At 37.8% G+C, this 27,140-nt stretch overlaps 1 protein-coding gene across 3 annotated transcripts in view; it reads left to right on the forward strand.

Moving 5' to 3' along the window:
• Nucleotides 1-921: 921 nt before the first annotated feature.
• LOC125237431 (transcription factor EB) overlaps nt 922-27,140 on the forward strand; it is a 76,835-nt gene continuing 50,616 nt past the window's right edge. For all 3 annotated transcript variants that reach the window (XM_048144498.1, XM_048144499.1, XM_048144500.1), the window contains exon 1: nt 922-1,057. The gene's annotated coding sequence lies outside the window, so the exon portion shown is untranslated. The remainder of the gene's footprint in view (nt 1,058-27,140) is intronic.

Raw genomic sequence — 27,140 nt, forward strand, 5'->3', positions numbered from 1 at the left:
TTTTTAGCGAACTTTAGGTCAGTTCTACTCAGAATGACGAGCACTTTCTATCTCAATAGGAGACAAAAAGTGTCCCAGATTCCCATACATTTTTGTTATTTTCCTCTTTTGTTAGGTACCCTATACAAACTCCATGGAAAATGGTAACATAATAAGAAAAAGTAGTATGGGACATTTTTTTACCTATTAGAATTGAAAAAGCTAGTGATTCTGAGTAGAAGTAACATAAAATTAAGAGTGAACAGGCATCTTCTGGGCGAGCTCACTCCATCGTACTAGGCCACGTCTTTGCCTTTGGCTAGTCTGTGGCCAAGAGTAAGCCCATTTATAATAATAAAAAAAAATATCAAATATCTCAAATAAAAAAAATTAAAAAAAAGAAACGCTCTACTATATAATGTAACTGAAATGTCAGGGAAAATTTATGAAAATGTTGGTTCTAGTGTGTGGCCGGGGGCGCTGTTTACCTTCTCTATACAATGAATGTTGTTTTGTGTGCTGCGCCCACATTCACGAATTTCTGTTTCGCCCTATGGTTGACTGGTAGGGAATGCCTTAAGGCATTAAATCCGCCATTTGTACTTTTTTTTATTGTGAAATAAAGTTAAAATAAATAAATAAATGTAAATTTCCGTTAACCTGAAATAGTAATGTAAGTTTTTTATTTAAAAAGCTCAAAGTAAAGATCATCTGATACCTAACGACACACCCTTAAGTCACCAACTCTACGTTTTGATACATATAGTATGTCAACAACGACGGCTAAACTTTAAGCTCAATAAATTGATTTATCATATCACAAACATACGACCACCTAGCATTTTTGTTATGAATCCGACCTGGCCCACGACCGTCCGCCGCGGCGGCGGCCGCTATCTGCCACTATCAGCGATGCGATAAACCTCAGTCCCGCGCCGCGGCCCGGCCCAGCCTGACGTTGCCCTTGCCCCACGTTACCGCGCCGTACGCGCGCGCACGATACGCGTACGCGTAATACGCGAGTTTTATTCTATGATTGATGCTAGTGATGTTTTGTGTGTGATTTTTTGAATTAAAGGTTTGTTGAAATGAAAAACGTTCAGTGTTTTGTCGGATGATTAATGATAACTAATATTTGACTTTGAAGTTATTAATAAGATAATTTTGCAAGAAGTAGTTGATAATTCATTACAATATTTCTCAGTTACAATATTGTTTTAGTATTTACAAATTAAGAGGTTGCCTGGAAGAGATCGCTCTTTAGCGATAAGGCCGCCTGTTGTTTACTTCTGTAATAAAATTTATTATAGTGTGTGTGTTCCTATGTACATTTCTAAGGTTGTGCAATAAAGTCAATTTGTATTGGAGTTGTATTGTATTAAGATCTTGAATGTGTTTTACACTAAAACTTTAAACTAACAGAACAAAACATTCTTGAATGTGGTATTTTCAGGGTAAAGACGATAACTACCACATGTTGATGGGTATTTGTTAATTGTCAATAAAATAAAAACGATATCTAATATAATACGTCTTTGCCTTTGGCTAGTCTGTGGCCAAGAGTAAGCCCATTTATAATTTAAAAAAAAATATCAATTTACCATTGATAGTGTTTTTCATACTCGATGAGTAGGGGATAGGCCTATTTAATCTTCGGAAATGTGCTTGTCTAAAATAATCCTTATGCTATAGTTGCATATGGAACACCACAGTTTATTTGATAGCATATGAACGCAAAAACTTGCAAGAGTTATTGAAATGACACCTGTGCGAAGTGTTGTCGGCAAAGCGCATGTAATGGTTGGTAAAGACGTCTCTAGGCAACGGATATAGCTTATCTTCAATGTACCACGTAATATGTTTGCTTAAATGTTTCTTTCCATACATAAGTCTACTTAAAAAAACACTTAAGTACTTACAATAAGAGTAATTTAATTATCTTTCTCTCGAATACAACACAAATCATGTCATATATATTAAATTGTGACGTTTTCAACCAAAAGATACCACATTGTCCCTTAAGAATGAGGACACTAACAGGTTATTTATATGAAGATATCTGTTAATTTCGTTCTTATGGTAATGTGGTACCTTTTGCTCGAAACGTCAATTTCATTGATTTCTTTAAATGATTTATATATGAGTATGCCTCAAATCAGGTTCATTACCGGTATTACCGGTACGTAGTAAATAGTGATGGCTATCCACTGTCCAAACTTCCATTTGCATATGAATTCGGTACACGTACTTAACCTTCACAGTTATCACTCACTCACAAAGAATTCGAACACGGTATTTTTAAAACTAACAATCCCATATCTCAGTTTATAAATACTTACTTAAGATATATTAGAAGCCTAAACTTTTGATATGTTGATTGATTCATAGGTAATTCGTTTAAAGTCAAAGGTAATTATTTTATCTTTATATTAATAAAAGTATTAGAACACAGGTTATTTCATTGTTATTCACATTCTTAAATTTCGTTACGATTGATTAAGTTTTGAAGGTGGAAACATTTCCATTAAAATTTCAGCATTTTCGCTTTTGTAGCGTCTTAAACGCCTGGGCTATCAAAGTAAAAGTACCTTTGTTTGACACAAAAAATCCAGAAATGACAATGTTTTTTTTAGGGTCAAACCAATGTACTTTTACTTGAATAGTTGTTTGTAGTGTGAAAAGAACGGCCTGACGTTTTATCGTTTGTCACGCGGCCGTGCTTATTGCCTGCCTGGTCAGTCTTAGTGACCCTGCCCGCTAAGGTCTGCCCGTAAATGGTTGGGGTGTTGCCATTTATACTATCATTCGCTTTGCTTATGCCTCTGTGTTGGCACACCATGTTTTTTCCTCCATACCTCTCAATCGTTCTCTCATGACTTTCTTTTCATGTATTATCTCACACAGTCTACCCTTTACTTGATTTCCCTTTCGTCTCGCATCCTTCACAATGTCCACATTCATTCCTAATTTCTTCTGCGTCATATCCTTCCGTATCATAAGCTATTCACACCATTGTCTGCATGAAACCACATGAATTGAATGAACTGAAGATTGCTCTTCATTAACTTGTCTGACTAAACAGTAAAACTAGCATTGTATATATTTTTTTGAATTTTTTAAAGTCCGATCATAATTTTCATAATTACATAAGAAACTAAGACTAAACTTAAAAGGAAGCTAATGACTAAACTAGGCCCATTTGAGGCATTGTACCAAGGATACTGGCGACATTACCTCGCTGTATCGCAATGCTGATACGTTGTGCGAGGAAGTCGCCAGCTCTTCGGTCACCAGTTACCTCAACCAGACGCTTCGCGATTTCTGTGAACAACTCGCGCTGGGACCCCATGGACCTAGAGTTTCTAGAACATTCGGTTCAGCTCTTACCGAACCGAACATTCGGTCGAATATTCGGTTACGCCATATTTAGAAAGCGGATGTTAAAAAAAAACTATTAAATGATTTATAATGTTACTAGAACTACATATGTTATTACGATTTAATGAATTTAACTAAAACTTAGTTAAAACAACTCTAAACTCTTCTCAACTCTTAAACTACGGTTTTTCCAACTTTGTGTTTGTATTTTGACGCATAGGCAATTATCTTTTTTTAGTAGTTCCTTAGAAAGCTACTAAAATAGGAGCTTATTATCCAAAGGAATACGTAAGATCTTCATTATTTTTTTACTTTGTTTATTCGGTAAATATTCGGCAAAGCAACCGAATTATTCGGCCGAATACGAACATTGAAAAACTTGCCGAATATGCCGAATACCGAATATTTGCCGAATATTCGGCCCATCTCTACATTGTATATATATGTATATATTTTTTTTATTTTTTTAAAGTATGAGGAATAATTACATAAGAAACTAAGACTAAACTTAAAAGCTAACTAGGCCCTTCAGGCATTGTACCAAGGATACTGGCGACATTTCCTCGCTGTATCGTAATGCTGATACGTTGTGCGAGGAAGTCGCCAGCTCTTCGATCACCAGTTACCTCAACCAGACGCTTCGCGATTTCTGTGAACAACTCGCGCTGGGACCCCATGGACTTAGAGTTTCTAAAATTAAATAGAATCGAGTATTATAGAACATTATTGTCAATTTTGTAGTCACAGTGCTTATAGTACTAACATCTTTAAACACATGATTAATACTTTTGTCACCTCGTTTGATAATTAGACTCTTATTGTTTCACTAATATTGTATCAAAACTACCTTAAATATTCATCAGCGTCATCTAACCGAATATCTTACGAATAAATTACCTATGCTGCTTACAGACTACATGAATCTGAATAAACTATATAAGAAGATTGCTCTTCATGAACTTGTCTCGCTACAAAGCTTGTATTGTTTATATGCAACGTGTAGTGCAGGTGCACTGCAGTTTACGCTACCGATCCATAGATGTCGTGCGTCATCACCCGCCATTGGCTCTCGACGGTGATTGGCTAAATTAGTTTACTGACGTTACGTCATTTCAAACTACTTTACAAACGGCGTCCATTCATTTTTATAGTATATCGTGATATAAAAACTGTAGTTTGATGTTTAGATTATGATATAATTTCATTTTGTTGATGGATTGTGTGTGAATTTTTAAATTTTACTAGGTGTTCCCATTACTTTACATTGTAAGATTCATAATTCATAATTCTTTATTGCAAACCATGGTTACAGTACAGGTATTGAATGTAGTATGATGTCTCACATGGACCCTGCAAGGGCACAGCATATAATAACTTATCATTAAATTTAATTATTATTATTTAAAAAAAAGAATAAATTAAACATTGAAAAATAAGATTTGTAAGGTCAACTGTTATTGTCATCTTAACACATTGCGCTAATACTACTAATAGGTAGTCCCCTGAAGCCCCCTCCAAAACATATTTATTAGGTACCTGCAGTGACACATACGGTCCTAAATACCTACATGAAGTAATTTTGATTAAGTTATTTTCCATCCTGAGTTAATACATGAATGATACACAAAATTGTGTAAATTATCTACCTATTAACTTACTTTGCCTATGTTTAAAAATACATGAATGCAATGTCATGATTATTAAAAAGTCATCAACATCATAGGAAGATTTTTTTTATGTTTGGCTGATTTTCTTAAAACAATACAGCCTTTTTGGACCACTGCTTTTTATTCAGCCTTGTCATATTGCTGGAGATTTTTTACCGATTTTCTGAGAACTCATTTAAGGTCACATTATTATTTGTATGTAGATATCTACTTACCATGCATGACACTTTTTACATAGCATGAGAAATAATGTACACAAACACATTACTAGAAATAAGTTAACGAAATAGGAAATAAAGTAAGAATAGGAAACTACACAAACGAAGAATGAAGTATTATAAAGTCACACAATTACAGATCTTTATAGATTTCTTTATTAAGCACCCTACCCTACCCTTTAAAAAATCTCAAAATGGAGTTATAGTGGAACTTTACAAGTCTTTTTAGAAAGTTGTTCATATTGTAATGTATTACCGTCACTCCAAAAATCTATTGAGGTCGAACGCATTTAAAAACGTCAACCACGTAAACCCAGATCCTGAACATTTAACCTTATTCAAACTAATTATAGGCTATTTTCGGGTAACAGCGTTTTACTTGTTCAGGGGTTAACTAATGACCGACAGTGTCCACAAATCACACCAATTTCGGGACAATAGTGTCCGAGGCCGCTGATGTAACACACAGCTCGATAATGCCGGACAGTTTGTCCTAGGTTGTGCCCTTGAACCAGGGACCGGCCCGCTATCCCTTATACGGGGTTTTGTATGGGTATTTCGTTAGGCTTAACTTACCCTACCCTTTTGGCGCGATACCCTTTCATTTTGCTTTTAAAGCCCTAACGAAAGCGCTTTACCTAAAATAGCCCAATACCCTTTCAAAACCCTTATCATCGGCTCAGCCTAACGCCATAAGGGTAAGCCTTATATTGGGTTTTATTTGCTCTCCCTTATAGCATATCGTGCGAGTTTAAATCCTGTACCTCGCTCATAAAGCACACATTACTCCGAACGAAATAACATACGATCGTTACCTACGGCGGCACTGTGTGTGATATTTTGCGCGTTTCTGTTTGATGGAAACGGCTGTAGATAAAATAAGGTTCAATTTTCAATACCAAATCCGTCCGTCCGTCCGCGAATAATCTCAGTAACCGTTAGCACTAGAAAGCTGAAATTTGGTCCCAATATGTATATCAATCACGCCAACAGAGTGCAAAAATAAAAATGGAAAAAAATGTTTTATTAGGGTACCCCCCTACATGTAAAGTGGGGGCTGATCATTTTTTTTTCATTCCAACCCCAACGTGTGATATAATTATTGTTGGATAGGTATTTAAGAATGAATAAAGGGTTTACTAAGATTGCTTTTTGATAATATTAATATTTTCGGAAATAATCGCTCCTAAAGGAAAAAAAAATGCGTCCCCCCCTCTAACTTTTGAACCATAAGTTTAAAAAATATGAAAAAAATCACAAAAGTAGAACTTTGTAAAGACTTTCTATTAGGAAAATTGTTTTGAACTTGATAGGTTCAGTAGTTTTTGAGAAAAATATGGAAAACTTCGGAACCCTACACTGAGCGTGGCCCGACACGCTCTTGGCCGGTTTTTTTATCGGACTTGTCTTGATGAGTACCCGAAGTCTAGCTGATGCTGAACCCTGGCTGCACCTAGGGGAACTCGGGTTTAGTGTAATACAGGCAAACGCTGTTTTCGTCATCGGACTTGTCTTGATGAGTACTCGAGTGAGCAGTACCCGAAGTCCAGCTGATGCTGAACCCTGGCTGTACCTAGGGGAACTCGGGTTTAGTGTAACACAGGCAAACGCTGGTTTCGTCATCGGACTTGTCTTGATGAGTACTCGAGTGAGCAGTACCCGAAGTCCAGCTGATGCTGAACCCTGGCTGCACCTAGGGGAACTCGGGTTTATTGAAACACAGGCAAACGCTGTTTTCGTCATCGGACTTGTCTTAATGAGTACTCGAGTGAGCAGTACCCGAAGTCCAGCTGATGCTGAACCCTGGCTGTATCTAGGGGAACTCGGGTTTAGTGTAACACAGGCAAACGCTGTTTTCGTCATCGGACTTGTCTTGATGAGTACTCGAGTGAGCAGTACCCGAAGTCCAGCTGATGCTGAACCCTGGCTGCACCTAGGGGAACTCGGGTTTAGTGTAACACAGGCAAACGCTGTTTTCGTCATCGGACTTGTCTTGATGAGTACTCGGGTGAGCAGTACCCGACGTCCAGCTGATGCTGAACCCTGGCTGCACCTAGGGGAACTTGGGTTTAGTGTAACCCAGGCAAACGCTGTTTTCGTCATCGGACTTGTCTTGTTGAGTACTCGAGCAAGCAGTACCCGAAGTCCAGCTGATGCTGAACCCTGGCTGTACCTAGGGGAACTCGGGATTAGTGTAACACAGGCAAACGCTGTTTTCGTCATCGGACTTGTCTTGATGAATACTCGAGTGAGCAGTACCCAAAGTCCAGCTGATGCAGAACCCTGGCTGCACCTATGGGAACTCGGGTTTAGTGTAGCACAGGCAAACGCTGTTTTCGTCATCGGCCTTGTCTTGATGAGTACTCGAATGAGCAGTACTCAAAGTCCAGCTGATGCTGAACCCTGGCTGCACCTAGGGGAACTCGGGTTTAGTGTAACACAGGCAAACGCTGTTTTCGTTATCGGACTTGTCTTGATGAGTACTCGAGTGAGCAATACCCAAAGTCCAGCTGATGCTGAACCCTGGCTGCACCTAGGGGAACTTGGGTTTAGTGTAACCCAGGCAAACGCTGTTTTCGTCATCGGACTTGTCTTGATGAGTACTCAAGCAAGCAGTACCCAAAGTCCAGCTGTTGCTGAACTCTGGCTGCACCTAGGGGAACTCGGGTTTAGTGTAACACAGGTAAACGCTGTTTTCGTCATCGGACTTGTCTTGATGAGCACTCGAGTGAGCAGTACCCGAAGTGTAGCTGATGCTGAACTCTGTTTGCACCTAGGGGAACTCGGGTTTAGTGTAACACAGGCAAACGCTGTTTTCGTCATTGGACTTGTCTTAATGAGTATTTGGGTGAGCTGTACCCAAGATAGAGCTGATGCTGAAACCTGGCTGTACCTAGGGGAACTCGGGTTTGGTGTAACATAGGCAAACGCTGTTTGCGTCATCGGACTTGTCTTGACGAGGACTTGGGTACGCAATAGCCAAGACAGCGCTGTAGCTGAGCCCTGGCGGTATCTAGGGCAACTCTAGTTTCGGTGCATTATAATATAGAAATATTTCATGCAATGTCAAGTTAGGCATAAAACATTATATTAACTGTCAAAAACCAGAAGTGAATATTAACATCAAGTAGTTATAACAAATTTATTAATTTGCCATATATAAAACACTTTATTTATGTCTAAAAAAATACGTATGTATATCCATTTGAATATCAAAATTAAGTACAGTCGATTTCACTAATAGTAACAGGGAATAAAGAGAATACTGGAGTTCCAAGCGTCCATAGACTGCGGTAACTATTTACTATCAGACGGGCTGTATGCTTGATTGCCACCAGAAAAGTATTTCTGTTTCAAACGATCTTCATAGAATTCACAACAATCAACAGAAATAGTTTGACAGATTCTATGGTACTACTCAACTCAACCAAGTGCCACAGTCATAAAGACGAGTCTAAGATATTTTACACAAAACATACTATGAACAGAAAACAGCGTTTGGGTAATTCTCAAAATAGTGGCATCGTACCCTGCCATCACGTTTTTGAATAGAAAGTATGCGAAATATATAATTTTCACATATAATTAAAATTTTCATAAGTAGGCATTAACGTGACACATCGAGGCCAACACATATTTTTTCTATAAATATAATACTTTTGTAAAAAAAAAATAAAGAAGACCGTTTTCTACTGTAGCCTGCCTTGTCACAACGCGACACTGCTCAAGTTTTCGCTCTATAGATTATTAAATTGCAGTTTTATGATAATAAAATATCGTTTTTTGTAGAGAATAGACTACTATATTCTTAAATATACGTTGCACGGGATGTTTCGATTACTTTTGAACACTAATTTTCACCTTCAAAGTTTGTCCAGCGATATTTTCTCCATATCCTGTGCGTCCGCGGTATTGCACCTCACTCACACACAGAAAGTCTTATTGAGGCCCTAATATACGTAAAACACGTAGCCAGTATGGTTCTAGCCACCGGTGTAAAGGTTTGTGTGTGAGGTGCTGCGGTCTTGTGGTTAGAAGTTTTCAAAGTGTGACGTTCGGAGTTTGTAACAGGTATGTCCACTTTATTCTGGCATGATTATTTTAAAATATTAATACGGCAGTTTTTTTACCAATAACATTTTAATGTTGTATTGAAGTATAACTATGTATATTAAAATTATGACAGTTGTATTATCAACAGTTTCGGAGATAATATCTAGTTAATCGGATTTTCACTACACCCTGTGTAACTTTATCCTGCCATCACTCTGCAGGGTAAAGTGACTGTTGACAGGATAAAGAAACACAAGTAAAAAAAAGCTATTTTGACATGGTTTTTACTAACTTGCAATGTATGTATGTATGTATGTTTGTATGTATGTTGAGGTCAAATCTTGCAACCCAATTTGAAGCAGAAATATTCAACCGACTGAGCTGAAATTTTGTATACACGCTGCGGATGACGTTCGCATATAAGCGCCGATATGGGGCATTGGGTCCTTCGATATTGGGCAATAGTCTGCTCAGCGCCGAAGCAGTCCCGACGAGGCTAGGAACCAATTTGATAAAATGTTCCTCGGAGTACCAATTTTGGTTTGAATTTAAGCCCAAGTACTTAATTTGGGGCGTAAGAGGGACCGCCTCACCGCCAATAGGCAAGGCAACATCCCTATCGCTCTTGCATATAGGCATTACAGAACCAGATTGCATTTCGATCGGCGTATAGCATCAACGATTATAATTTTGGCTAGGTCGGCAGCAATCACTTTCTTCGGGCAGAAGCCAACCTTTCCTTCGAAAACCACGTCATCGGTCGTGGCAAGTAACACCGCAAGCCCAAACAAATTAATGCGCCTAACTGTGAGCTCAGTTGCCACTGTGGCTCTCCTTATTATCCTGGTACTTTCTTCCCCTCACGGCTACTATTGTGTCATCGGCATAACAAATGGTGATCATGCGGAGAAGTTGGACTACTCTGATAGCCAAGTCAAAGCCAATGCTCCAGAGCAGGCGCCCAGTACCGACCCCTGTGGAAAACTGTGGGTAGGTTATGATTATTATGAATATGCATGTGGGTAAGAAGAAGAATAAAGAAGTCAGTCTTGATTTGAGCACGTAGTCTCATTGACCTGTCCCTATACGTTTATATGGCGCAGCCGGTAGGAACACCACACTCCATTCGTCTTTCTAGGCATCTTCCTCCTGATTCATTGAGCAGTACTCTATCTGCAAGGTAATGCCCTATGGTGAATGATGATCTTCAAATAGAAAGGCGCATCGTGGAAGCAATGCGCCTATTTTATTACCACATAAGGAAGAAAGCCGAAGTAATTGGCAATGTCAAGAGATACTGCGATAGCTCCCTGCCTTTTCTCTGCTACCAGACCGCTGTATTTATGCAGCGCATCAATTGCGTCTATCGCTCCTCCCAGAACCCGATCTCTGATGTTTGGGCACGTGTCTTTCAAAATGCGTGCACAGCAGTAGATGAGACTTACGATGATGCGCTCAACATCGTGCCAGTTTCATCTAGGAGGGCAATGGGACGGTATCCTAAGGGACAGTCAGCTGGACTACCCTTTTTTCGAAAGGCACAGTCTGCCCACCTTCCAACGAGAATTTATACCCTCTCGGAGGCAGTCTTCAATGTGGCCACGTAATCTACTTCTAAGATGTTTAAAGAGCCAAAAGGCACACCGTCCGGCCCTAGAGTGGCCCTCATTTTAAATACTGACCTCATTATCTCGACATCTGTTACCAAGGAGACATCAAGGAGACGAACCAACTCTTCCACTGGGGCAGCCATTGCAGGCATTACATGCACAAGTACAACTCACATTGTGAATCATGATATGTGCTTTGTTGTTTTACAAGACTGTGATTGTAGGTACTTATTTATTTATTCTTTATTGCACATAAAAAAGTACAAAATGGTGTACATAATGCCTTAAGGCATTCTCTACCAGTCAAACACTGCAGGCATCGTGACTGAAAATAATAATCAGATATCACTTACTGTACTTCAACTGTTTTGAATAAAAAATAATGGATATTGTTTAAAAAATACTTTTTTTTGCTTTTGTTTCTACTTAAAGAAAAAAAATTGAATCCCAACGAAACCATAATTGTGGCCAAATGCCACCAGCAAAGATTATTCAAGCCGATGTGGCCCACGACACAACTAGGCATGCGGCAGTAGTTAAACAGCCCCCTAGAGCAGTCAGTAAGACTGTTGTTTTTTCAGATCAGATTGGGTTAGGAATGGGCCCATTATTAAGCTACCAGTTAGAGCAACAAGTGACAAATTACTGTTATCAAAACATTACTTTGTCTCATTTATGTGACCTTATTTCAAAGGGATGTTATGATAGCAGTACTACATTAGTAATTTTATTAGGAAATAGTCTTAATGTAGATAAGCTTAGCATAGATAAATTGATGTCCACACTAAATGTTATTGAAAAATCTGGTGTGGGGAAAATTATATTATGTGCACTACCTTATGCAGAAAATGTATCATATGACTATAATTGTAAGATAGCTTACTATAATTCTTTAATGTACCATGCCATAGCTGTTAATAAAAAGTACCATTTCTTTGACTTAAATAAATTCATTGAGCGCTTCATGCTAGCTCCACGGAAGGTATTTTTGCCAAAGAAATTATTTGTATATTTAGTGGAGTTATTGGCCTTCAATATTGAGCCAAATAGATGTAATAGTGTTATATATAAGTCTCAGTCAGCTGACAAAGCCAAGGACCCCATGCCTCATTTAAACTAGATTGTAAGACAGCGGAAAAACACCTGAATATGAACGTTGTTCACCAGAATATTCAGGGTTTTTCCAGCAAAGAATTAGAAGTAGGATTATTTTTAGATAGTAATAATGTTGAAGTTATGTGTATTACTGAACATTGGTTGAAACAAGAACAGTTGATATTTGATTATGTTAATTTTAAATTAGCTAGTTTTTTTGCCAGAAAATCTGCTGCTCATGGTGGCTCCCTTATTATTGTTAAAAATTGTATGAAGTGTAAAGAGCGCAAAGATGTTGTAAAATATTCCATAGAAAGAACTATAGAAATTTCATGTGTTGAATTAGACAGATATATTATTGTATGTGTTTATAGACCACCATCAGCTGACTTCAGCATATTTGAATCTACAATGGAAAATGTTCTGAATTTAGTATGCAAGGGCCAAAAACATGTTATTGTATGTGGAGATTTTAATGTTAACTTGCTCGAGTCATCTAGTAATACTGTTAAAATGTTCTGTTTGTTTAAATCATTTAATTTATTTAATTTATTTCTTGAACCTACCCGGGTAGGTGTGACTAGTGCAACATGCCTAGATAATATTTTTTGTAACTGTGAATGTATAGATAAGAAATTATTTAACTGTTTTCATTCCGATCACAGCGGCCAAAGGGCAGCTTTCTTAAACGTTATTCATGATACTCCACAAACAATAACATATAGACCCATTACTGGATCTCGCTTGGAATCATTCAAAAATGAAATTCTACATAGTTTGTCTATAATACCATTTTCGCATTATGACTGTAATCATTTGTATCAAGATGTTTTCAATGTAATTCTTAATCAATTTAATAACAATTTCAAAGTGAAATCTATTAGTGGGTCAAAAGTTAAAACAAAGTTTAGTGAATGGGCTACTGTAGGTATTCACAAAAGTAGAAAAAGACTTTATGAACTTTATGGTGAGAGAGAGCTGAACAAGAATTCAGAATTCCTGGACTATGTAAGAAACTACTCAAGAATCTTCAAGAAAGTGTGTTTAACTGCCAAGAAAAACTTTATTAGTTCTAAATTGAAAGTGTCGGACAACAAAGTGAAAACAAGTTGGAGTATTATAAATAAAGAAGCTGGTAAATGTAAATCACGCGATTGTCAAGTCAACATTGTATCAGATAATCAACAAATAGTGTCGAACAGCGATGTTGCCTCGGCATTCGAAGATTATTTCTCAAATATAGCCGTTAACACCACAAAATGTTTACATTCTTCTGCGGCTCAAGCCCATTCATTACTTTGTGCTAATGTTAAGAAATGTAATAATTCATTTGAATTTAGTCAAGTAGACTCTGTAAATATTGTTAAAACATTCAAGTCACTCAATTTAAAGAAAACGGAAGACTTATGGGGAACATCAGTTAAAGTAATTAGTCATGTCATAGATATAATAGCACCTTACTTGGCCGTAATATATAATATTTCAATTTCACAAGGCACCTTTCCAGATCTTATGAAATGTAGCAAAGTCATACCGCTTTTTAAATCGGGTGATTCGAGTGATATAACCAATTTCCGTCCCATATCAATACTTCCTGTACTAAGTAAAGTCTTTGAGAAGCTAATGTTAAATGATCTACTGGGACACTTCAACAGACATAGATTACTTACAAGCAAACAGTTCGGTTTCACAAGGGGCCGTTCCACGACCGATGCTGCTTCGGTACTCATTAAACATATATATAATTTTTGGGAAAATTCTTGTGATGCAATTGGCATATTTTGTGATCTTTCAAAAGCCTTTGATTGTGTGGATCTTGGAACGCTCATTTTGAAATTAGAACACTATGGTTTGTCTATAAATGCCCTAAACTTTATGTCTTCTTACCTTAGCAATAGAACACAAACAGTAGTTGTTAACAAAACTCGCTCTAGCGGGACTGTAGTCCAATTAGGAGTGCCACAAGGCTCAATTTTAGGTCCATTCCTGTTTTTGGTTTATATAAATGATTTGCCATGTATAGTGAAAAACTTTTGTGAAATAGTACTTTTTGCTGATGATACATCACTGCTTTTTAATGTTGACCGAAAATCTACGGATTACAATGTAATTAATAGCACGTTAGCTGATGTACTGCAGTGGTTTACTGTCAACAATTTACTTCTTAATTCTAAGAAAACCAAATGTATTCGATTTTCTCTGCCGAATGTTAAACCAATCGATACAAAAATACTTTTGAATGATGAATGCTTAGAGATGGTAGATACAACACTGTTTCTTGGTTTAACATTGGACAAAAATCTACAATGGAGTCCTCATATAAAGAAACTAGCAAGCAAATTAAGTTCAGCCGCATACGCCGTTAGGAGAATCAGGCAACTGACTAATGTTGAGACAGCTCGCCTAGTGTATCATAGTTATTTTCACAGTGTAATGTCATACGGTATTCTGGTTTGGGGCAAAGCAGCTGACATACAGACTATCTTTGTATTACAAAAGAGAGCCATTCGTTCTATTTACAACTTAGGAACACGTGAATCAGTAAGAGAACTCTTCAAAGAAATTAATATCTTAACTGTAGCTTCCCAATACATTTATGATAGTATAATTTATGTTGTTAAGAATTTAGACTGTTTCACTAAGAATTCTGATATCCATAATTATAACACTAGAAACAAAAATAAGCTTGCCATAAAGAAGTTTCGTGTCCGTAAAGTACAGAAGTCATTTGTTGGGCAATGCATTCATTTTTATAATAAGTTACCTGACACTGCTTTGAGATTACCCCTCCCAGCTCTTAAGAACTACTTAAAAAAATCATTGATGTTAAAGGCTTATTACAGAGTCGAGGACTATTTGACAGACAAACATGCATGGCCCGAACCAGAAACTACAAAAAACGAATAGCAATTAAAATAATTGTATTATGTATAGAGGACACAGTTCAGATAAGAAAGCACATCAAATATTTTATATTTTATGTTGTGTAGGTAAATTACATATTTAATGATATTGAGATTCATATTATCTTTTTCTTCTATGACAATTTGATATGTTTTCTCTGAAGAAGAACGACGTATTATTAAGCAATAATATAATTTATTGAAATTGATTTCCATAGAGTACCTAGTCTGTTCATATTCTTTGATGAATACTTTTGCATGTTAAATTGTATGTTGTTATTTAATGCATGTTAATTATAAGATGTAATGTTTTGAAAAGAAGTTGCCCGCCGAGTTTCTTGCCGGTCCCATAGTGGATACCCCCCTCCCAACTGAGGGGGGACTGAAATCTTCTCGAGGCTGAGGCGTAGGGTTAGAGCCGGCGTAGCTTTATTTGACGTTCATATGCGCATTGTAATATGCCTACTTGAAAAATAAATATTTCATTTTCATTTCATTTCATTTTCATTTCATTTCATTTTCATTTTCACCATAATAGTCGATATACGTTGAATTATTAGTGGTAAACTTGTTTTTTTATTCAAACTCTCTTTATCCTGCCACGTTTTCCCTGCTACCCTGTCTATTCACTTTCTCCTGTATGTCTAAAATTTCAACTCGCTATAAGTTCTACGTTTTTACGACTATTTCGTTCCCTCCCGCAAATTCCGTATCATTGATGCACTCAAAAACATATTTAAATCCAAAAAGGTACAAAAAACCATTTTCATTTTTTTTCATTCACTTTACCCTGACGGTGCCACTTTTTTGAGAACGAACCGTTTATTTATATTGCACCGAACCTGAGTTCCCCTAGGTACCACCAGGGCTCAGCTACAGCGCTGGCTTGGGTACTGCGCACCGAAGTCCTCATAAAGGCAGGGCCTATAACGAAAACCGGGTTTGTCTATGTTGCACCAAACCTAAGTTCCCCAAGGTACAGCCAGAGTTCAATATCAGCTCTACCTTGGTTACTGCTCACTCAAGTACTCATCAAGACAAATCCGATGACGAAAACAGCGTTTGCCTATGTTGCACGAAACCCGAGTTCCCCTAGGAATAGCCAGGGTTCAGCATCAGCTCTACCCTGGTTACTGCTCACTCAAATACTCATCAAAACAAGTCCGATGACGAAAACAGCGCTTGCCTATGTTACACCAAACCCGCGTTCCCCTGGGAAAAGCCAGGGTTCAGCATCAGCTCTACCTTGGTTACTGCTCACTCAATTACTCATCAAGACAAGTCCGATGACGAAAACAGCGTTTGCCTATGTTGCACGAAACCCGAGTTCCCTTAGGAATAGCCAGGGTTCAGCATCAGCTCTACCTTGGTTACTGCTCACTCAAGTACTCATCAAGACAAGTCCGATGACGAAAACAGCGTTTGCGTATGTTGCACGAAACCAGAGTTCCCCTAGGAATAGCCAGGGTTCAGCATCAGCTCTACCTTGGTTACTGCTCACTCAAGTACTCATCAAGACAAGTCCGATGACGAAAACAGCGCTTGCCTATGTTACTCCAAACCCGCGTTCCCCTAGGCATAGCCAGGGTTCAGCATCAGCTCTACCTTGGTTACTGCTCACACAAGTACTCACCAAGACAAGTCCGAGGAAGAAAACAGCGCTTGCCTATGTTACTCCAAACCCGCGTTCCCCTGGGAAAAGCCAGGGTTCAGCATCAGCTCTACCTTGGTTACTGCTCACTCAAGTACTCATCAATACAAGTCCGATGAAGAAAACAGCGTTTTCCTATGTTGCACGAAACCCGAATTCCCTTAGGAATAGCCAGGGTTCAGCATCAGCTCTACCTTGGTTACTGCTCACACAAGTACTCATCAAGACAAGTCCGATGACGAAAACAGCGCTTGCCTATGTTACTCCAAACCCGCGATCCCCTGGGAAAAGCCAGGGTTCAGCATCAGCTCTACCTTGGTTACTGCTCACTCAAGTACTCATCAATACACGTCCGATGACGAAAACAGCGTTTGCCTATGTTGCACGAAACCCGAGTTCCCTTAGGAATAGCCAGGGTTCAGCATCAGCTCTACCTTGGTTACTGCTCACTCAAGTACTCATCAAAACAAGTCCGATGACGAAAACAGCGCTTGCCTATGTTACTCCAAACCCGCGTTCCCCTGGGAAAAGCCAGGGTTCAGCATCAGCTCTACCTTGGTTACTGCTTACTCAAGTACTCATCAATACAAGTCCGATGACGAAAACAGCGTTTGCCTATGTTGCACGAAACCCGAGTTCCCCTTAGGAATAGCCAGGGTTCAGCATCAGCTCTACCTTGGTTACTGCTCACTCAAGTACTCATCAAAACAAGTCCGATGACGAAAACCGCGCTTGCCTATGTTAAACCAAACCCGCGTTCCCCTGGGAAAAGCCAGGGTTCAGCATCAGCTCTATCTTAGGAACTGCTCACCCAATTAACTCATCAAGGCGAGTTGGATGACGAAAACTGCTTGTTTTTATGTTGGCAATTAACGTTTTCAATGTGTAATGTTAATGGTTAATTGTATTGATTTTCGGCCAACACTGTATATTTACATGCATACATACATATTTACATAATTATATTCATACATACATACCTACATACATTCATACATACCTACATACATTCATACGTACGAACATACATACTGATCTATGGGCGACGATGATCATTTACCAGCCATCAGTCCCTTGTCTCCCAGTTCATTAAAAATAATTTCTAGCCGTGTTCTACTTTTATCCAACGAAAACATGTTTCGTTGCAAAATTAAAAATGGGGCGCAAAGTGCGGAGTGGCAACAGCGCATTTTCCTTCCTGTTCTTACAATAGCTTAGATTCATAATCCTGTCTCTTTCACGCAAGGCTCGACTACGCTTTAACAAAAGGGAAAGCCTTATAAATAGCGCTTAAAATAAGGGTAACCCTTATTAAAGGATTGCAAGCCGTATCGGATAGCGGTAAGCCAATGCACAGGGCTAGCTTTATTGTTTTGCTAAGTTTTTTGTAAGGGCTAGTCAAATGAATGGGCTTGCAGTTCGAAAGGGAGAGCCTCTCGATTGGGTCGTCCTTACGTTAGGGATTCCCAATGAAAGGCTTGTAGCGCGGAAGGGGTTGTCCGGTCCCTGCCTTGAACCGGTTTTAATGCTAAGTTTTACGCTTTTTAAATATTAGCAACAAAACCATCGTCATCGACCATTGAAAACAATCAACATTGACTATTGGGTTATCCAATTAACTACATATATTAAAGAAACATCATACAAGTGACATATGTATTAGTAAAAAATATATAAAGCTTCTCGTGTTCCTATAAACTCCTTTTTCATTCTTACATAATTAAAGTTTAGTTTTAAACGAATCTTCGTTCTTTTGCATTTGCAACTATAAATATTTATTTACTGGTTGTCTATTGTTTGCCCGACAGTCATTTAACATAATATTCATTTGCCCGAATCTAACTTGCCTGAATTTCATTTGCCCGAATGATTTGTTTACCATAAAAATCATATGACATACTCGTTGTTTATCCGAATATTACCTTCCATAATCATACAATGCCATACTATTTGTTAGCCATATTATTAAGTGCAATAATATGGTTTCATAGAATATTCAAACGCCATAAGCAATTATTGCCATATTAATTGTTGCCCATATTATTACCTAACCTAACCTACTTTCTGATAGCAGTTTCATTTTCCAGGGGTCACAGTTCTAACCTAACCTAACCTACTTTTCCAGCAGTTTCATTCTCCAGGGGGTCACAGTTCTAACCTAACCTAACCATACTTTCTTATAGCAGTTTCATTTTCCAGGGGGTCGCAGTTCTAACCTAACCTAACCTACTGTCTGATAGTATTTTCATTTTCCGGGGGGTCACAGTTCTAACCTAACCTAACCTACTTTTCAAGCAGTTTCCTTTTCTAGAGGTTCACAGTTCTAACCTAACCTAACCTACTTTCTGATAGCAGTTTCATTTTCCAAGGGGGTCACAGTTCTAACCTAACCTAACCTACTTTCTGATAGCAGTTTCATTCTCTAGTCCTTCTAGTACCTATTATAGTAGTTTTCGATTCTGCCAAAGCACATTATGGAAATTGACTTTTCTGGACGCTAATTTGTATGACAAATGATGGTATGGAATGTGGTAATTACGGATTTCGATGATTCTGACAAATGACATTATGGAAACTGACTTTATGGGAAACAAAGTTTCTGGCGCTAGATTAATATAGTAAACAATGATTATGGCATAAGATGTTATGAGAAACAATATTATGATTGTTGAATAGGATGGCAAATAAAATTATGGCAAATGAAATTCTGGCAAATGGGGGTATCCCTTATTTACTACTAGCTTTTCCCCCGGTTTCGCCCGCGCACTAAAATTAATCTTATTTAAACGTTGAATTTTGGACCCCCATTTCACCCCCTTAGGATGTTAATTTTGAAAAATCCTTTCTTAGTGCTCCTTTACACCTTAAACGTAACCTACGTGCCATATTTGGAATCTCTAGGACCAGCGGTCTCGGCTGTGCGTTGGTATGTCAGTCAGTCGTCAGTCAGTCGTCAGTCAGTCAGTCAGTTTCTTCTATACATATACCTATTCAGATACGGTAAGAAAAAAGACATTTTGCTTTTATAATTTATCAAATATTATTCATTAAATCAACGATCCTGATATTTTATAATTTACAAATTGTGGGATGCCCCAAGGTTCGGCAATAGGACCTATGGTTTACATTATGTGCAGAAGTTATCTTAATGTCGTTGAACAAAGCTTCAAGGCTTGAACCACGTTTAGATAATCTGGGTTACCCAAACTGGCTCCGATCAATCATCGTTATCACAAGACGTGCGATGGAAAACTAGACATTCTTCAAGAATATTAAGGCGGCAGAAACTGACGATGACTGAAAATTTTGAATTTCAACCTACTTTAAACTTTGATCAGAAGATGGAAGATATTGGTGTAAGGAATGAGCCCAAACAAATTATTTGGTGGTACTTTATACACCGTGTTTCACTTAACACTAAAAACCTGAAAACAGTTTGTTCAGAATCGAGAGTAGAATCGATTGAGCTATATCTTGATGGGGGTAATATTTTTATTTAAATTAGTATTATTAGTTATTTTTTACGTGCCCATTCTATTGTACTCGTAATACAACATTGTGTATATCGCATTGCTAGAGGTTGTTTACCTTTTTTCAGTAGTTAGGGGTATTAATACTGGCCGGTTACTTGGACGATTATTTTTTCCACTACTAGTTTGACGTTGTTTGTCAGTTTAATCTTAATGTTTATCATAAGTCATAACAAATTGAACTCGTACCTAATTACAACCTTGTCATTTTGAATATTGAGTTTATTTGCTTACTGCGATTACCTGTCCAATTTGAAGTTTACTGTGACAAAGCTTTAAAGTGTTTTACAGTGACATCTTAGCTGTCTATTGGTAAACCTTATGTCGTTGCAGTAACGTACACAAATAAATAGTCTTATGGTTTATGATGGTAGTTAGCAATTATTTTATTGAGTGTAGAGCTAAAAGTCAAGTAGAGCTGTACAGAAAATTAAAAATTCAATTTAAAAAAAAGTAACGATCAGATTAAAAGATGAATACTCTAGATGAGTTTAACAAAATAAAAATCAGTTGGGGTGTCTGAGGTTTTGAGTGATACCGGAAACACCGTGTATATGGTGTTACTTTATCGCACTAGTGCGAGAAGTGGTACTTTATGTGCTTATGTTGTTACTTCAAATGAACCATGATTTATGTACTCGGTGTCGTCGCTTAAATGTCGTCGGTGTCTATTTAAAATACTCCATTCGGTTGTGTTTTAATTTATTGCCACTCGTTAACTATATATTTTCCGCACTGAATATATCATAATGCAGTATTATTTTAAGGTGGCTCGCTTTCCATACAAAAAACATCTACCATTTATTTAGTCACCGCACACTACAACTAAATAAAAATATGCGCATACATCTACTATACATTATCCGTCGTCGCGGTAGTGAATGAAATACATTGTTTCATACAGAAATCATGGATAAATCCATGTGAATTTTTTATTAATTTTACGTAAATGTGCGTGCCAAATTTTGTGTACAGACACAGAGCCGTCATATTTCGCGCATTTTTAATTGACATTGTCATCAGTGACACTTGGCTCTTGACAAGTAATTATTAAAGATATTGGTTTAGTTAACTCAAGCAGACTCAGAAATAATGACGCATTTTGTCAATAAAGATACATATCGTATATTTCGGCACTGCTAATGTAAATCGAAATGGCGTCTTGGTCAAATGCACCGATTATGAAGCAGGTGATTCTGAGTTCCATCCCGCAGTTTTTTTTAATCATTTGAACTTTTTTTGGATTTTTTTTATATATTTTTTAAATGGAATATTTGACTATTACTATATTGCTTTCCTATTTTTTATTTTCATACAAAAATACAATACAATCCTTTATTATGCCTTTGTTGATAAAAATAAAATATTACACGTCTGGTATAATACATTATACATAGGTCAAAGTGTGGGCATAGTATTAGTAATGTATTGCATTTACTGAGCTGGTTGACCTATGTTATTGTTGTGTGAATGTTTTTCTTCAACAACTAAATGGTTATATACAAGAATATGGGTAGCTTTTGCACATTGTAATTTTTCCTCAGTCACCCGTTGACCACGAACGCTGTAAAAGTGTTCGAAACATCGGGATGAATTTTAAACTCATTATACGCGATTTAATCCGTTTTCATAGTTTTTATTTCATGAGTAACTATCGCGGTAACTGAAGACAATATTAACTAAATGGTTACAAATAATAATTATCATCAAATTATCATCAATATAATCTGGTCCAGGCAGGCAATTATGGTCACGCGATAAATGATAAAACATCTGGCCGTCCCTATAATCGCACTTACTAATAGTGCGACAGGGACGGCATGATATTTTATCGTCTATCGCGCGACCATGCTTCCCGTGCTGTACTAGCTTTAGCTCGCGGCTTCGCTTGCGTTAGAAAGAGACAAAAGTAGCATATGTCACTCTCCATCCCTTCAACTATCTCCACTTAAAAAACATGTCAATCCGTCGCTCCGTTTGGCCGTGAAAGACGGACAAACAAACAAACACACATTATCTTTGGTGAAACAACGAATTCTTCCACTTCAGATTATAGAGTAACCAGCTTTTCCCAATTATAATAAACTAGCTTTTGACCGCGGCTTCGCTCGCGTAAGAAAGAGACAAAAAGTAGCCTATGTCACTCTCCATCCCTTCAACTAAATCCCCTTAAATAATCACGTCAATTCGTCGCTCCGGTTTTGCCGTGAAAGACGGACAAACAAACAGACACACACCCTTTCCCATTTGTAATATTAGTATGGATTTGACATTATTATTTATATTTAAATAATTATATATGTATAGCCCAATTTCGTCGGTAACAGCGTGTTATGTAATGGCATCGTTGGGGAACAATCGTCTGTCACGCCGTGAAGGTGCGTTCGATTCCCAGGATTCTATAAACTTTTTGTATTTTTTTGGATATAAATTTCGTTTTTTTTATTGACCGAGCAAGAATGGAGAGCCGAAGGTATCAATTTTATCTTAGAGAACATATTGATTTTTTTATTGTCATTTTGATTTTCTATTTATTAAGTTGAGATATAAAACACAACTTTTAATACCCTCGCTAAATATAATATTTTATCGAAATCACTCCTTAGATAAAAAAAGTCCACTTGAGTTTTTAAAGCATTACGTTACTCAGTTAACTATTGCATTTTCATTTACTAATTTAAGATTTCAAAAGCGATTTGAATACCCTTGCTCCATCGAAAATAAACAATTAGAAAAAAAAATCATTCGGATCGTAGTTTAGAAACTAAAATTTATCTATACTTTTTGGAATTTTTTAAAATATCAGATTAGGATAATTATGTTAGAAATTCTGAGTTCGACGAACCCAAAAATTATTACCATGTAAGATAGTAGGTTTTTAATCTTTTTTGTGGAAAACGCTCAGTAACTACTGTACGAGTACATATACATTTATGTATAACTAGCTTTTACCCGCGGCTTCGCCCGCGTAATAAAAGTATTCTTATTGAAACGTTTACAAAAAATAAGATTTTCATTTGGATCCGTAGGTTTCTTTGTAGGTACATCTGTCCGCGATTATTTCGATTAAGGTAAAGCGGGGCAATTCTCGACTGGAGGGCCATTGTAACTGATCTATTTGCTGTACGGTCCGGTTTTGGCTGACTGTACCTTACACATATTAATATTGTTTTAAAAGAAATTCTTGCAATGATTGTAGAATTGTTACACAACGACCACAGCGTAGGTGCGAATATGTATTAGGGATTGCAGTACCGGTACTGTTTTAAAGAACCGGGATTTTCGGTACCGAAGTAATATGGAACCGGGATTTCCCGGGATTTTCGGTACTTTCGGGACTGGTCTAATTTTTTCGATTTTTCAAATAAAACAACATATTTTTTTGCATTTTACATCCTTTATAAATATATTACCATAACCAAACCGCACCGGCTTCGCTCGGCGTATTATTTTATGTGCCTTTTTTTATTTCATAGTCATTTTCATAGTGAGATTATACCGTGCAACAACAACAAAAAATCGTGAAGAATTCCGCCTAAACCCGACTATCTGGCAACCATAGGCACCAATGGTTACCGTTGCAATACATTGCTCCGATTAAGTGATCTGCCATTACTGATGGGAGATGTTTAATCGCTTAGTAAAAGAAATAAGACAAATACTATTAAAGAAATATAATAATTGATTATAGACCGGCAGTAAAACCTCACAAAATTCCCCAAACATGTAATTTAAATCAAAGAATGTAAACTAAGGGAAACAAAACATTTGAGATGGTGCACTATTTTTTTGCTAGTCAGAGGGATCGTTCTCGAGAAAATTAGTAATTTTCTGGAATTTTTTGGTGGTTAACCGTAATATCACAATATATGTAAACATTTTTTAAAAGTTAAGCATGTTTATTTTTAGCAGTTATCATTAAAAGTTAGACATAAGCCATTGCCGACTTTTTTTCTAGACCTACATTTATGTGTCAGAGCGACAATTCCACCATACATTATTTTGTTATAAGTCGATCGGTACGTACAGGCAGGGTTTCAATGGAAGCGTGATTTTTACCGACTTTTAGCACATATATACAATTATACACACAGTCATATTTTAATAATCAATTTATAATAAGAAAACCTTAAACACTCCTCAAGAATCACTCTATTCATACATAGGTAATAAATAAATAAATGGGTGAAAAACACATAAATATACGTTTAGTCGTTTTTGAGTTGAGGCGACTGTGGGATATGGGTTAAATTGTGGCATAGGCGAGAGGCTGCAGGTTGCCAGCACTGCAATGTCACAGTTTCGATTTCTGTCAACCCCTTATTTGCCAAGAGTGGCATTGAAGCTTTAATACTTTCATGTGCTCTGCCTACCCCTTTATGGGATACAGGCGTGATTGTATGAATGTATGTATGTAGTTTTTGAGTCTATCGTACACAGGTTTATAACATGCAGAGAAATGAGTCAAATGAGATTTATGAGATTGAGAGAGGAAAAATAAATACACAAATTAATATAACAAACCTTCAACAAAAATACAAAACTCGACTACTGAACTGGCTAGTGGGGCTAGCTAGGGTATCGCGGTGGCTACAGCTGCCAGGTTGCAACTGCCATACGCTATTAAATAGAGATTAAGAGCGAGTTACTGTATCTACGTCTATTTTTTAACTGTTTAAATAATATAAACAGAAATAAATAAATTTTGTAGCACAAAATGTCACTAAAAATATTTCCCGAAAGTACCGAAAGTACCGGGATTTTTCAAGTTGATTTCCCGGTTCTTTGCTTGGCCAAAAATCCCGGGAATTCCCGGTACTTTCGGTACCGGTATTTCCCGGGAGCAAACCCTAATATGTATGTATTTTACCTATATAAATATTTATACTGGGGAAACTTCATACAACCCACATAGCCAGTATCTCGACGCTATGGTCGGTAGGGTAAAAAGTACTTCCTTGCATTATCGCTTACAATTTTTTCCATTTTGCTTATACTTATTTCAAACGTAAACATATAAAAGGCAAGCAAACAACGATCTTCTTACAGCACATTGAATGTAATAGTTTACGGATGCAGGATACTCGCCGATGCCTACTTACTAATACCTTCCCACTGGGCCACCTGCATTTTACACTGCCTAAATATCGATTGCCGACCGATTATTCCGACCCCAATCCCTATTCTTATCCCCGTCCCTATCTCTATCTTTGTCCCCGTCCCCGTTCCGTCCCTGTCCCCGTCCCTCCCCTATTCCTATCCCCGTCCCCGTCCCCTATTTTTATCCCTATTTCTATCCCTATCCCGATCCCGATCCCGATCCCTATCCCTATCCCTATCCCCACCCCTACCCCTACCCCTACCCCTACCCCTACCCCTACCCCTACCCCTATCCTTATCCCAATCCCAATCCCAATCCCTATCCCTATCCATATCCCTATCCCTATCCCTATCCCTATCCCTATCCCTATCCCTATCCCTATCCCTATCCCTATCCCTATCCCTATCCCTATCCCTATCCCTATCCCTATCCCTATCCCTATCCCTATCCATATCCCTATCCCTATCCCTATCCCTATCCCTATCCCTATCCCTATCCCAATCCCTATCCCTATCCCTATCCCTATCCCTATCCCAATCCCAATCCCAATGCCTATCCCTAACCCTATCCCTATCCTTATCCATATCCCTATCCCTATCCCAATCCCAATTCCAATCCCTATCCCTATCCCTATCCCTATCCCTAACCCTATCCCTATCCCTATCCCAATCCCAATCCCAATCCCAATCCCAATGCCTATGCCTATCCCTCTCCATATCCATATCCCTATGCCTATCCCTATCCCAATCCCAATCCCAATCCCTATCCCTATCCCTATCCCTATCCCTATCCCTATCCCTATCCCTAACCCTATCCCGTTCCTGTCCCTGTCCCTGTCCCTGACCCTGTCCCTGTCTCTGTCCCTGTCCCTGTCCCTGTCCCTGTCCCTGTCCCTGTCCCTGTCCCTGGCCCTGTCCCTGTCCTTGCCCCTGTCAAATTATCATGCTAGGAGGTGAACTTTGAAAAATCCTTTCTTAGTGCTCCTCTAAGGAACTTCCGTGTCAATTTGAAATCTCTTGAACCAGAAGTAAAGATAAAAACTAAAGCTATACTTATGGCTATTTTGGATATTTCAACCCCATTGCACAATAACAGGGGAGAAAATTTCTTTTCCACCTCATTAGATTTAAAAATCGTTGTATTTATCGTGATCAGCGACCCGATAAACCATAAAAACGATACCCATATTGTGTTTTTGACTTTACCCCCTTTGCACCCCTTTAGGGGTCAAATTTTCAAAACACCTGAAACATGTATTTAGTCATATGTCTTTAGGAATCCTCCTGTGAAGTTTCGAATAAAATAGTCAAACTAATCTTGTTTCCCCATACAAACTTTGAACCCCCATTTCACCCTTTTAAGAGGAGAATTTTGAAAAATCCTTTCTTAGTGCTCCTCTACGCCATATAAGGAACCTATGTGCCAAATTTGAAATCTCTAGGACCAGCGGTTTCGGCTGTGTGTTGATAGGTCAATCAGTCAGTCAATATCTTCTTTTATATATTTAAACCCCATTGCACCACAACAGGGGAGAAGGTATTTCACTTCCGCCTCGTTAGATTTTAAAAAACGTTGTATTTATCGTGATCAGCGACCCAATAAACCATAAAAACGATACCCATATTGATTTTTTGACTTTATCACCCCCTTTTCACCCTTTTAGGGGTTAAATTTTCAAAAAACCTGAAACACGTATTCAGTCATATGTCTTAAGGAATCTTCCTGTGAAGTTTCGAATAAAATAGTCAAACTAATCTTGTTTCCCCATACAAACTTTGAACCCCCATTTGACCTCCTTAGGAGGTGAATTTTGGAAAATCCTTTCTTAGTGCTCCTCTACACTATATAAGGAACCTACGTGCCAAATTTGAAATCTCTAGGACCAGCGGTTTCGGCTGTGTGTTGATATGTCAGTCAGTCAGTCAATATCTTCTTTTATATATTTTTTTGATATT

This window comes from Leguminivora glycinivorella, chromosome 21 (assembly GCF_023078275.1).
Source record: "Leguminivora glycinivorella isolate SPB_JAAS2020 chromosome 21, LegGlyc_1.1, whole genome shotgun sequence".
In the NCBI taxonomy this organism is placed as follows: Eukaryota; Metazoa; Arthropoda; class Insecta; order Lepidoptera; family Tortricidae; genus Leguminivora; species Leguminivora glycinivorella.